The 10,294-nt window shown below is 43.5% G+C and overlaps 1 pseudogene; it reads left to right on the forward strand.

The window, feature by feature from the left end:
- Positions 1-3,792: 3,792 nt before the first annotated feature.
- LOC132519068 (ataxin-2-like protein) lies at positions 3,793-7,356 on the forward strand (annotated as a pseudogene).
- The last annotated feature ends 2,938 nt before the right edge of the window (positions 7,357-10,294 follow it).

Here is a 10,294-nt window from a genome sequence, read left to right on the forward strand (position 1 = left end):
TTGCCTGACATACAATGAGACATTGTGTTACCTGTGAGAGAGGTGTTACAAGTAAAAGTGAAGGATGAATCAGTGCTTCTCAAAACCATTTCCTCAGGATTGTTTGAAATCAGAGGAAAGATATTTAAAATGTAAGGAAAATACTGAAAAAATTCCATGTTCAGAAGATTTCTGTCCTTAAGGATATGGAGGTTAAGCAAGTTGCTTTCTAGCCCCTCATGTCTCCACTGTTTTCCTCAGTCTCACCCTTTTTGGTCCAACATTGAAAACTGTTTCAGAGGCTAATAATAAGGAGTGAGGGTGAAGGTGGTAGTGACCTATTAAATTATCCTGACCTGTTTTAGAGTTTGGAGCATGAGTAATGTCCCAAACCATGTGCTCACTTACCTGTAGTATTTACCTAGGTATAATATTTATGTTAGAAGTGTTTCTTACAGCATTAATTTTCCCTTGGCTAGCTAAGAGGAAATCAATGGCTATGTGATTATTTGTGACAACACTGTGTCAATGAAAATTCAATTTGCTATCAAGATAAGAAGAAAAATGGAATATTATTCAAGCCAAACTGAGAATTATAACCAAGGAAGCAGATTCTCAGCAAGCTCTGAGAACTGTTCCACCTGTTAGAAGTTGGAAGGCAAAGTCATATACATTTTTGAGACAAAGGATCATACATTAAAATGATATATTTTACATAAAGTTCACCAAGGATACATAGTCCAGGTAAACACATACAAAGAAAGAGCAAGTCACCATGATCCCCTACAGAGCTGGGAAAGAACACTATTCTTTTAAGAAGTTACATTGCTAGCATCAGAAGAAAGAAATAAAATTGATTTTTAAGGTTGAGTAGGCTCTTTCATCTTTGAGGAGCTCTGCTTAATGTGTATGGCAGATGCACCCTGCACATTAGGGAAGGAGAAGACCCAAGTAACACAGAGAGAGAATTTTATGTTTAATTTTTTCTTGTTCTGCCTTAAAACATACATTTTATTTCATCAACTGGATAATAAATTTAACCTAGTTTGTGGAGCTTCCAGAGTAGAAGGTATTCTCAAAAGAAGTACCTGAAAGGGACACAGATACTATTGGGAATATGCATAGTGTTTATATCAACTGTAGTGAGCCAGTCATTATTCCTTTAAAGTAAACAGCTCTGAAGAGAACAGACTGATTATTATAGCTATGATAGCTCCAATATTAGTTCCCATTCCTGGCGTGATAGGTTTTGTTGACAGGGTTGTGATGACCTGAGAAAAATCATTTTGTTGATGTGGAGTCAAGGCCCACTTTTCACAAGGCTGAAGTTTGGAATGCATTATGTGATTGAAATTGAAGAATGAGAAGGGTGTCTATAAAATGAAATTTACCTTCTGAAATGTTAAAAGGAATAACTATTACATTTTTCTGTCAGCAGAATCAGATAGAAGAAGACAAGTCTAGTAATGAATTAAATTCAGAATTGTAGCTGTATTAGTCAGGGTCCTCCAGAGACATAGAACCAATAGGATATGAAAGGAGATCTATTATGAGGAACTGGGTCATGCAGTTATAGAGACTAAGGAGGCCCATGATCCACGAGCTGCAGACCCAGGAGGCCAGTGGTGTAGTTCAGTCCAAGCCTGAAGGTCTGAGAATAGGAGAAGCCAATAGTGTAAATGCCAGCCTGAGGGCAGGAAAAGATGAGATGTCCCAGGTCAGCAGCAATGAGGCAGGAAAAAGGGGCAAATGCCTCCTTCTTCCACCTTTTTGTTTTATTCAGGCCCTTAACACATTGGATGATGCCTACCAGTTGGAGAGGGCAACTTACTTTACTGAGCCCACCAGCTCAAATACTAATCTCATCTAGAAACACCCTCACAGACAACATCCAGAAATAGTTTCACCAGATACCTGGACATTCCCTGATCCAGTCAAGTTGATACATAAAATTAACTACCACAGTAGCTAAGAGACGAATGAGCAAGACAGTTTGTTTTTCCTTAAGGGGCAGAAGACCTTAGGGAGTAAAAATAGAATAGAAATAATGGAGAGTAAGTTGAAAAACCTTTATTCTGTTAAAAGAGGGTGTCAAAGTACAATAGTAATAACCAAGACTAGAAGTAAGCAAAAAAAAATTGTACCAGGGAATCAGAAAATTATGTTCTGTTGCCTTGGACAGAAACAGTCTATGTCTGCAGTAACCAACTTGACCAGAGTCTTGGGAGGATACTGTTCACCCGTGTAGCTGTAGTTTACAGACTACTGACGGACTGGACATCCAGTGCTCTAGAGGAAATGGTGTATGTCTTAAGAAACATGAATCTAATGACCATCTTGGAGTTTTGCTGCTGTTTCAATTGTTAATAGTACATCATAACGTTCTTTCCATCATGGCTCAAGGGCAGAGTTCTCTGATGTCTTTCCCTGAAGACTAGTTTTTCAGGCTTAAGATCATGCAGGGCAACTCTTCTATAATGGAGCCTGAATCTGTTGGCAATAAAGCTGGATATGAGCCCCTTGTATTATTTAATCATATCAGTTTGCAACAGGTAGAATCTGACTCTGGGAATGAAATTCCCAAACACATGGAAAGGCTTATCATTAACTTGGGAGGAGACAACTTATGGGTCCTGGAGGGAGTTGGTCTTGTTCCGGTCAAGTCTAATTGGTAATACTTTAGGCCTTGAAATTTCAAGGATTTCTGAGAGCTTTGCTCATAATAATTGTAGGATTCCATTGATTCTCTCTACTTTTCCTGATGATTTTGGATGAAAAAGACAATGAAGTTTCTGAATAAAAGGTGAACATTTACAGAGTTAAATAATAGCAATGCCAGGGAAATATGTGCCTATGTCAATGGAGAGATAATTTCTTGACTTCCACCACACCCCAGTCAGGAAAATAAAGTCAAGCAATTATTATTATTAATATTATTAATAGAAGAAGGAGGAGGACTATTACCACTTTTAGGACCATAGTTCCAGTTATTATTTACTTTTTCTTAGGGTGAATCAAGGAAAGCCCTTGATTCACCCTAAGAAAAAGTAAATAATAACTGGAACACAATCATAGCTCATTGCTTGGGGCATTTGTATAAAATCCATTTGGGGATGTTCAAAGGGGCTTCAGGACTTTACCTCCTTTTTACTTCCTACTTTTACAGTTTTATAAGGATCATGCCATTGGCAGCTAAGACATGTGTTAGAGATATCCTCAGCAGTAACCTTATTAAAATCAGGCACCAACCTTATTTTCTAATTGTTGACAATTTATCTTCGCCACTGTGTGTGATGTATAAAACATGTTTACTTTACTTGAAATCTTTCGGCTCCAGAGATCTCTTGAGTGCCAAAGTTATCCCCATGAACTATGCATCTTAATCTCTTCCACATTTTTTTCTCTGCATCGTTGGTTTGTCTCTGACGGTCAACAATAACCTCTGTAAGACGCTTCAACATGAATCTTCCTTAAGGCACAGTTACTCGGGTAAACGATGCTTGCTGATCATAGTGGTCACCTGCTATATTTAGTTTTATTTGTTCAGAGGGAGGATGCCCCTGATGGATGACAGTTGGTTTTTGGCCAAGTACCAGAGGCATGAGATTGTACAAGCACCGCACAGAAATTCTCATGTTGTCTGCTGGATGTGAAACTATGCCTCCTCCAGGCTGAGCATCTGCTTCCTTTGGGGTTTCTTAATTCGGAAGAAATCTATTGGTCCCTAGGTCATATGGTCATGTGCAAAAATTAAATTTCAACTTACATACATGTTTTGTTAGGGTGGTCAATAAAATGCTTTGAGTCATAATAATGTGTTATGGTGAGATAAAATTATCTGGAATTAAAGGAATGCAGCTCCCGACACCATGGGGCTCGCCCCTGCTCACCAACGGTGGTGGGGCCCCAACTTCCCAGTCCCCCTCGCTTCCCACAGTCTCCAGCAGGGGCCCAGCCCAAGCCTCCTCTTTCCCTCGCTTCCCCCTAATTCCCCTTCCAGACGCTGCCCTCAAGTTGAAGCCTCAGCCACCACAACAAACCTCGAGCCCCAGCAGCCGCCCCCGCGCAACAGGCCGTGGTCCACTGGCCTCCCAAGAGCACCAGCCATCCCAACGGGCGCCTCCTGGGGGCCCCTGGCCTCCACCTCGGCTGCCCCAAGGCCTCCCGCGGCTGCTTCCCCCTGCCTGGGGCCTGCAGCTGCTTCTGGGAGCAGGCTTCGCTGGAGCCAAGGGCATCTTGGTGCCGCAGCCACCGCCACCACAGCAGAAACATCAGGAGAGGCCAGGGCAGCAGCCATCAGCAGCGCCAGGGGACAAAGCACAGGAAAGGCACCCCACAGTCACTGGTGTTTGAGGGTGACAGCAATTCTAGAATGCTGCATTTCCTTACAACTGTTGTGGGCTCCACTTGTGATGTAAAGGTGAAGAATTGTACCACCTGTGAAAGTATCTTCAAGATGCTGAGCTCAAAGTTCGAACTGGCAGTAGACGCTGTGCACAGAAAGCATCGGAGCCAGCAGGTGGTCCTCGTCAGGAAGACATTGTGGACACCATGGTGTTTAAGTCAAGTGATGTCGTGCTTGTCTACTTCCAAAATGTTGCCTTCAATTATGCTACTAAAGTTCACTGATTCAGCCATTGCCATGAACTCAAAAGTGAGTGGGAAGCACAAAGAGAAGATGCTTCAATGCTGGGAGGGTGGGTGACAGCAACAGCGATGACTATGACCTGGAGTCTCACATGTCCAATGGATGGGGCCCCAATGAAATGTTCAAGTTCAATGACGAGAACTACAGTGTAAAGAGCGCCTATGACAGTAGTCTCTCTTCTTGTCCCTTAGAGAAGGACAACTCAGAAGAATTTCATCAGCGGGAGCTGTGCGCAGCCCAGTTGATTGAAAGACTAAATCGAGCCCCCAGTACTGCCTGCGGATCACCATGGACAATGAGGAAGGGTGCACCGAGGAGGAGAAGAGTACAATTCAGCAACGGGGTTCAGGAGGAGAGAGCCCCAGCTTGGCATCTAGAGAGGGAAAGTACATCCCTCTACCCCATCGAGTTCAGGAATGTCCCAGAGGAGGAGTTTGATGCAGTAGTTCTCGTGCCGGCCGGCCTGGCCTTAGCTCTTTGCCACTTCTTAGCCTTCACCATCTTGACAATAGCAGCTCTAGCCCAGGTTCTGAGAAACGCAGTATCAATGGAGACCCCTCCCACATGTCACCTAAGGCACAGTGGCCTCTGAGAGGTACCAAGACTCTATCTTTCCCCAGCAACAGGCCGTCTGGAGAAGCTTCTGTTCCACCTACTCCTGCAGTGGGCCGGATGTACCCCCTGCACTCTCCCAAGTCAGCTGCCCCTGCCCCAGTCTCAGCTTCCTGTCCTGAGCCTCCCATCTGCTCAGCAGTACCGACCTCTTCAGCTTCCATCTCCATGATGTCATCAGTTGGGGATCCTGGAGTAGGCTGCATTTCCCCAGCTTCTCCAAAGATCTCACTGGCCCCCACAGATGTAAAAGAACTCCTGGCCAAGTAACCTGAGAGAACGCTGCAGTTCCAGGAGCTGTCCTGGATAGCTAGGAAAGTCCCTGGCCTTCAGAACAAACAGAAACACTTTCAACTGGAAGAACTGAGAAAGTTTGGGGCCCAGTTTAAGTTTCAGCCTAGTAGCTCCCCTGAGACCAGCCTGGATCCTTTCCCTCCCCAGATCCTAAAGAAGGAGGCCAAAGGGAAGGAGAAGGAGGTCTTTTGGCTTCAGACTCCATGGGGGCTGTTTCTTCCTTTTAGAATCCATATCGCTTAAGGAGGACGAACTACCCCTGCTACCAGCAGGAAGGCACCGAGGGGCGGGGTCAGCCCCTCTGCCTTGCCCAAGCCAAAGAGATGACAAGGATGAGGTCTCTGTTGCTGAACAAGTGAAGAAGTCAACGCTGAACCCTAAGGCCAAGGAGTTCAATCCTACTAAGCCCCTGCTGTCTGTTAATAAATCAACCAGTACTCCACCTTCTCCTGGGCCCCGGACTCATTCAACTCCCTCCATCCCGGTGCTGACAGCAGGTCAGAGTGGGCTATAAAGCCCCCAGTACATTTCCTACATACCTCAGATACACATGGGACCAGCTGTTCAGGCACCTCAGGACAGAAATCCTGTGTCCAACTCAATGCCTGGACAGCAGGACAAGTACCAGGGAGCAAAAGGCTCCCTGCCCTCCCAGCACTCGGACAAATATCAGACAGCTTCAGCCCCTCTGATGATGCAGGCCACCGCCACCGCTTCTGCCCCACCTCTGGTGGCTGCCACATCTTATTCTTCCTACATTCCCTACAACCCACAGCAGTTCCCAGGCCAGCCCACCATGATGCAGCCCATAGCCCCTTACCCCTCACAGTGTTTGCCCCCATGCTTCAAAGCAACCGACGCATGCTGACGTCAGGGAGCCATCCCCAGGCCATTGTGTCACCCTTCACCCCTCAGTACACTTCTGCAGAGTAGCCCACCCCCCAAGCCCTTTATGCCACGGTTCACCAGTCCTATCTGCACCATGCCATGTAGCTCCATGTGCACCAGCCGCAACCAGCCACCATGCCTATTGGGAGCCAACTGCAGTCCCAGAATGTGGACCCTGGTCCCATCCAGCACCAGGTGGGGCAGGCCCCACACCTGGGCAGTGTATAGCCATAGCAGAACCTGTACCACCCAGGGGTCTTGACAGGTACACCACCTTCTCTGCCACCTGGACCTTCTGCCCAGTCCCGTCAAAGTAGCTTTCCCCAACCAGCCGCTGTGTATTCCATCCATGCCCACCAGCAGCTGCCCCATGGTGTCACCAATATGGCCCATGTTACCCACGCCCATGTCCAAACTGGAATCACAACAGCCCAGCCTCCTCACCCTGGGCTCCCCACCTGCCCCAGATGATGATGCTGCACCTACCCCAGAGTCATGGGGGCTCCCCTCAAGGGGCAATGCCCCACAGTGGGGTGCCTGCATTCTCAGCTTCCATACCCTCACCCTACCCCTACATTGGACACTCCCAAGGTAAGCAGCCTGGGCAGGTGCCTGGATGTCTGGGAGGAGCTGATGACAGGATTCATGAGTTCTCTTTAGCTGGAAGAATTTGGCTGATGTACTGCAGGTAGGGCAGGATGCATGGGCTCTGGGTGGGGAGTGAGGGGTCTTGGAGGCAGGGCTGTTACACAGGGCTCCTGCCGACCTGCACCTGTCTGTGATGTAGGGTGAGCAGAAGCCACAGTCGCTGCCACCAGGGGCTTGCTCCTGGCTCTGTTCTTTGCTTCCTTCCATCCTCCCTCAGTTGTGATCCAGCAGCCCCCATCCCTGCTGCCTCGTCAGCTCTCAGTGAACCCAGCTGTCTCCTGACTTAACCAAGGTAAGGTCAGCACAGCAGACAACGTCAAGCTAGGATGTGGGGGGCTGAGCTGGGCACATGAGGAAGAGCTCTGGTTCACTGGGAAATGGTGATTGATCAGTGCTTCTGACAGCCCCATGAGACACCTTGAGGAGGCCGGACCTAACAACACTCCCCCCACACTCCACACTGGACGGCATTGCCTTCCTTTGTTTAAACTGCCCTGTTTCAGCCACCACTGGCACAGTGTCTGGAACATAGTGGGCGTTCATAGATAAATCAAAGAAAACTTAGAACATTGACGTCATGAAAAAATATCTTTGTGTAGTAAATTAACAAGTGCATAAATGATTTGTAAAATCTGTATTTGGTGAAAGCTCCCTTCAACTTAAAGTAATTACATGTAAATTGATCTAAATTAAACTTAGGTTAACATGCTATACTTTAGTCAAATTTGTATTTAATTAGGTAATTAACATGTTCTGATCATTTCACAACACTTTTATAGAATGCTGATTACAGTTCATAAATGAGTATTGTACTATGAATATTTAATATTTTGCTCATTACAAAGGGAATTCCACATTTTCTAAAATAATTTACAGTTACAAATTTCTTTCAATCATTTTTCTCTCTTGGATTACTGCTATGTTTGGATACTATATCTTTACAATCTTTTCTTTAACATTCACGTCACTTAAAATCTCTCACACATAAAAAACACTAGTCATTTCTCAATTTTAAGCCACTTATTCCTGAAGTGATGCCCCTGCAACTGGTAAATTCCATTTCCTTTTGGATCTCAAAAGATAAGTAAGAATAGCAACACCTATGTTCTTCTGACAAGTCAAATGACATGAAAATTGAATTCCTAATTAATATGTTCTGTTTAGACAATTATCATTATGTAAGTGATCATTAGCATTATACCTGTGTTCAGAATTCATGATAAAAAATATCAAATTTTGGTCTTGTCTTGAAAAGTTTATCTAGCAAGAAGAAGCAGAGGACACAAATATAGAAAACAAATATACTTCTTACTCAAACTTGAAATGAAGAATAATATCCTCTCCTTGTATTGATCCTTTTTATCATTATGTACTGTCCTTCTTTATCTTTCTTTATAGCGTTTGTTTTAAAGTCTATTTCGTCTGATATGAGATTGCGACCCCCCCCCACTTGTCATGAAATGAAGAATAAAATGAGCTGCTTGTTTCTCCAACTCTTTGAAGGGTTAGCCTTCGCACAAGAATTTAATTTTTTTCAATATGGACCACACAGATTAATCCTGGTCAAAAGAATTAACCAGCAATAGTATCAATTGTCAGGTCTGAGGGTAAGTTTCTTGGTGATAGCACATGTCTTCTGCAAAAGCCACAGAGTGGCCGGTAGGAGCAGAGAGGAGTCAACCATTACAACTTGATCCTAAATATTTCTAACACTGTCCACCCAAGTGGACAAAACATAGTGATCAAATGTGTAAAAGCCAAGAGACCTGGAAATAAAATGTTTTGGCTTTTGTATGGCCAAAGTAATAGACTAAAAAAATAAATGGAAAAAATTTAGTCAGTATACTATAAGGCCTCACATATACTCTGACTTTCTTCTAATCACTTTTTTTACACATTTATGTTTGAGCATAGAATATGAGGATATTTGCTGGAGGAAGATTTATTGCTTTTTAGCTAAAAGGTTTGGAAACAGAAATGTGGAAGGAATTGGTAGGAATTTGGGAGTAAGTGAAAGCTAGAAAGCCAAGGAAAATATCAGACAGAAGTTCTGTGTGTACCATTATTTTTTTAAAGCAATTTGCATACTTTAACCATAAATTCTGTTGAAAACAACTGCGTCGGTATTAAAATCAATCTGGACCTCGAGTAAAAAGTACATTTTCTTGAAAACCAAAACCTCAATTTTCTTATTTGATTACTGTTTTTAATACTGTCAGTTATAGTGAGGTAAGAGAGCCCTTTTCTGCATATCTTTTGTTTAATGAAGATATTTATCATCATATCAAGTTTTTCTTTTATTTCTTTGGATCTAGAGAAAGTTTTGATATTCAAATGGTGGTGACTTTGAAAACTTTTTTCTTATAATAAGAATATTAAATCTTTGGGGCTTATTATGAAATTTTCTCCTACGAATGCAATATAGCATGTGTAGCAAACGGAATGTCACATTTGAGAAGGTTTTGAAATTTATTGCTGTCAGGGTGCTGGTTTAGAAGTTAGGTTTTGTAATAAAAATGATAAGACAAAGCTTAAAAAAGTCTAAACTGCCGATTAAATTGTCAATGAAATGCAAGTATAGTGTGCTCATTGTTTGTATAAAGATGATTCCTTTAGAGAATTGTGTATGCTTCATGAATATTTGGCTTTTCTCCATTATTCACCTTCCTACCTAACTGGAATCATGCTCACATAATAAATTTTTTGTTACTTGTCAAATATGTCTTCTTGGTAAATTCCTTTGTTAAGAATCTGTTCTTAGAGAAACATGTAAGAGCATTGGTAAGATACAATATTTCACCTTTCATTTTAATTTAGCCAGCAGCTTGAAATTTCTTCCCAAACAATTGAAATTCAGTCTTCCCAGCCCTCCTCAGGTTAGAGATGCTCAGTGCCACTGTTTCGATAGCTCTCAGTCAGGCCTGGCAAATAGCTTGACTGTCTTCCCTGATCTTCCTTACAGTTGGGTTGTGTGACTGCACTGTAGCCCATGGAACAAGAACACAAGTTATTTGTCCCTCTTTCACACCTGGCCTATGAAACCTCCCGTGTGAACCTCCACACTTTTTCCCTCCTGCAGAGACTTTGGAGGCCAAATGAAGATCATGGAGAACAAAATGGAAGGAGACTGAATCGTAACACTTACTTTGAACTTCACGAATGGAGAAATAATCTTGTAGTGCATTGATGGATACGATTTCAGGGTTTGCCTGTTACTGCAGTTAG

Source organism: Lagenorhynchus albirostris, chromosome 4, assembly GCF_949774975.1.
Source record: "Lagenorhynchus albirostris chromosome 4, mLagAlb1.1, whole genome shotgun sequence".
NCBI lineage: Eukaryota > Metazoa > Chordata > Mammalia > Artiodactyla > Delphinidae > Lagenorhynchus > Lagenorhynchus albirostris.